The sequence below is a fragment of the Suricata suricatta genome, chromosome 12, assembly GCF_006229205.1.
Source record: "Suricata suricatta isolate VVHF042 chromosome 12, meerkat_22Aug2017_6uvM2_HiC, whole genome shotgun sequence".
In the NCBI taxonomy this organism is placed as follows: Eukaryota; Metazoa; Chordata; class Mammalia; order Carnivora; family Herpestidae; genus Suricata; species Suricata suricatta.
The window spans coordinates 76,143,543-76,147,801 of NC_043711.1; the positions used below are offsets into that span (position 1 = coordinate 76,143,543).

Sequence of the window (4,259 nt, forward strand, 5' to 3'; positions counted from 1 at the left end):
AGAGATAAAGAACGTTTAACCTGGCACAGAGAAAAAACTCCCACTTCATATATAACTGCTGGGCAGCCCGAATCCCCAACCAGGTGGCACAAGGGAAAAAACAGACTCCACTGCTGCGTGATCCCGGCAGGGAGTTAGCAGCCGCAGCAGCGACAGGGGTCCCAGTGGTGCACACTTCGGCCTCGGCCGAGGGAGCGGGAGCACACACCTCATTTCCACAGTGCATTTAGCCTCCAGCATTGGCCACACGAATCCTGAATCCTGGGTGCCAACAGGGAAAAAATAGCCCCCACCCCTTTGGGATCAGGCAGGAAGTTGGTGGTGAGCAGCGGCAGCAGCGGGGGCATGCATTTCAGCTGTGGCAGCGGGAGCGCACACCTCATTTCCGGCAGAGACCCGCGCCTCCGGCAGTGGCAGGCAGGTGCCAAGAGAAACTGCTCCCTCCCCCTACGGGATCCTAGCTGGGAGATGGCGGCAGCAGCGGCTGCTGCTATGGAGCCGCACACCCTGCCTCAGGCAGCTGCAGCACAAATCCCTGCTGGTGCCAAGAGAAACTGCTCCCTCCTCCTACACGATCCCAGCTGGGAGTTGGAATCAGCGGCAGTGGCGGTGGCGGCTGCGGGGGTGTGCACTTCACCTTCTGCAGCGCACCTCGCCTCTGGCAACGCGGTGCAAATTCCGGCTGGCGCCAAGAGAAACTGCTCCCTCCTCCTACACAATCCCAGCTGGGAGTTGGAATCAGCGGCAGTGGTGGTGGCGGCTGCGGGGGTGTGCATTTCACCTTCTGCAGCGCACCTCGCCTCCGGCAACGCGGTGCAAATTCCGGCTGGCGCCAAGAGAAACTGCTCCCTCCCCCTACAAATTCCTGGCTAAGAAACCAGCTGCCAAAGCGAGTGCATCTCATCTGTGGTAGCATTAAAGTGCATGGATTAGGATTTTGGAGCCAGGCAGGCCTGGAAAATACAGCTTGGCTCAGCTGTGGCACAGGGAGATGGGACGCATAAGCCATTCATCCTCTGCAACAACCAAGGCGGGGCCTCTGAGAGCAGCCCCTTGAGACCCACCTCCACCAAACCATGCCTATTGGCAAGGGGGAGCTGCTGCTTTTTTTGTACTTATTTTTTACTATTATTATCTTTTTAACTCTTTTTTTAAAATTTTTACTCTTTACTTTCCTTTTTCCTTTCTCTTTTTTTCTCTTGCCATCCAGATATATTCTCCCTTATCTCATCCTTACCTCTCCCCTCGACTGGTTATACACTTTTAGACTGCCCATTGTCCTTTGTTCTCTCTGCCCCCCTTTATTTTTTTCTTCTTTCTTCTCTTCTCTTTTCTCTCCCTTCCTTTTCTTTTCTTCCTTTCCCCCTTTTAATTTGTTTGTTTGATTTGTCTGTGTGTTTGAGTGCTTCTGTTCCCTGTGTGTCTGTCTGTCTGTTTTCCTTTTCAGGGCTGCCCCAAGGAACAAGCCAAAGTGTGCATGACGGCGAATCCCAAATATCGCTGAGTAGGGAAATAAAATATTCAAAGGCACAACAAGAGAAAGTGAAAGACCCTATTAAAAAACCATTTCCTGAAATGACAGGCCCAGGACAGTCAATAAGCCTCCTTTAACAGCAATACTAACAGGTGCACAGTGCACAATGAGCTTTTAAAGCTGACAAGAGACAGAAAACTAGCCAAAATGACAAAATGAAAGAACTCTCCCCTAAAGAAACTCCAGGAAGAAGTCACAGCCACAGAACTGCTCAAAACAGATCTAGACAACATAACTGAACAAGAATTTAAAAACAATTGTCATAAAATTAATCACTGGGCTTGAAAAAAGCATCAGAGAAGCTACTGGTACAATGACTAGGGACTTTCAAAATAGGTGTAACGAGTTAAAAAAGGCTATAAATGAAGTGAATAATAAAATGGAGGTGGCCACCTGACGGACTGAAGAGTCAGAGAGAAGAATAGGTGAATTAGAAGACACAGTTACAGCCAAAGAGGAAGCCGAAAAAAAAAAAAGAGAGAGAGAGAGAGAAATTGATCTAGGAGCAGGAAAAGAGAATTCGAGACCTGAGTGATAAAATCAAACAGAACAACATCCATATCATAGGAATTCCTGAAGAGTAAGAAAGAGAGAGAGGACCTGAAGGGATACTAGACCAAATTATAACTGAGAATTTCCCAAATCTGAGGAAAGAAATAGGCATTCAAATTTAAGAGGCACAAAGAACCCCCTTAAGACGTAATTTGAATCGGCCTTTGGCATGACATATCATAGTGCAACTGACAAAGTATAAAGATAAAGAGATAATTCTGAAAGCAGCTAGGGAGAAAAGGGCCCTCACATACAAAGGGAAACCTATCAGAGTGGTTACAGACCTATCTAATGAAACTTGGCAGGCCAGGAAGGAATGTCAGGAAATCTTCAATGTGATGATCAGAAAAAACATGCAGCGAAGAATCAATTATCCAACAAGCCTGTCATTCAAAATAGAAGGAGAGATAAATGTGTTCCCAAATAAACAAAAATTGAGGAATTTATCACCACCAAACCAGCCCTACAGGAAATCCTAAGAGGGACTCTATGAGGGAAATGTTGAAAAGAATACAAGGTGCCAAAGACACCACTACAAACATGAATTCTATGGAGAACACGATGAATCTAAATCCACCTTTTTCAATAATAACACTGAATGTAAATGGACTGAATGCTCTAACCAAACATCACAGGGAAGCAGAATGGATAAAAAACAAAATCCATCTATTTGCTGTCTACAAGAGATTCATTTTAGACCTGAAGACATCTTCAGATCAAAAGTAAAGGGATGGAGAAATATCTATCATGTGACTGGAAGCCAAAAGAAAGCCAGAATAGCCACACTTCTATCAGACAAACTGGACTTTAAAGTAAAGGCAGTAACAAAAGATGAAGAAGGATGTTATATAATAATTACAGGGTCTCTCCATCAGGAAGAGCTAACAATTATAAACATCTTTGTGTCAAATTCGGGAGCACCCAAGTACATAAAACAATCACAGACAGAAACAATGTTATTGATAAGAATGTGCTAATTGCAGGGGACTTTAATACTCCACTGACAACAATGGACAGATAAACCAGACAGAAAATCACTAAGGAAACAATGGACCTGAATAACACATTGGAACAGATGGAATTGATAGATATATTTAGAACTCTGCATCCTGAAGTTAGGAAAGTCACCTTCTTTTTGAGTGCACATGGCACATTGTCCACAATAGATCACATACTGGGGCATAAAGCAGCTCTCGATAAGTGTAAACGAATAGAGATCAGACCATGCACACTTTCAGATCACAATGCTATGAAACTTGAAATTAACCACAGGAAAACGTCTGGAAAACCTCCAAAAATGTGGAGATTAAAAACCACCCTACTAAAGAATGATTGAGCTAATCAGGCAATTAGAGAAGACATTAAAAAATATATGGAAACAAATGAAGACAAAAATACAACAATCCAAAATCTCTGGGATGCAGCAAAGGCAGTCCTAAAAGGAAAGTATATTGCAATCCAGGCCATTTCAACAAATTAGAAAAAGCGCAAATTCAAATCAAACAGAGCACCTACTAGAAGTAGAAGGGGAGCAGCAAGAGCACCCCAAGCCCAGCAGAAGAAAAGAAATAATAAAGATCAGGGCAGAAATAAACAAAATAGTATCCAAAAAAAAAAAAAAAACCAGTCAAGCAGATCAATGAAACCAAGAGTTGGTTCTTTGAAAACATAAACAAAATTGATAAACCTCTAGCCAGGCTCCTTAGAAAGAAAACAGAGAGCACCCAAATAGACAAAATCATGAGTGAAAATGGATCTATTACAACCAATCCCTTAAAAATACAAGGAATCATTAGAGATTACTATGAAAAATTATATGCCAACAAGCTGGACAGCCTCGAAGAAATGGACAAATTCATAAACATATATGTATTACCAAAATTCAAACAAGAAGAGATAGCATGAATAGACCGATAACCAGTGAAGAAATCGAATCCGTTATCAAAAATCTCCCAACGAATAAGAGCCCAGGGCCAGATGGCTTCCCAGGGGAATTCTACCAGACATTTAAAGCAGAACTAATACCCATTCTTCTCAAACTATTCCAAAAAATAGAAATAGAAGGAAAAATTCCAAACTCTCTGCGAAGTCAGCATCACCTTAATACCCAAACCAGAGACCCACACACACAAAAAAGAGAACTACAGACCAATATCCTTAATGAATACAGATG

General features: G+C 43.0%; 1 pseudogene; it reads left to right on the forward strand.

Moving 5' to 3' along the window:
* The first annotated feature begins 345 nt into the window (after positions 1-345).
* LOC115274502 overlaps positions 346-4,259 on the forward strand; it is an 8,195-nt pseudogene continuing 4,281 nt past the window's right edge.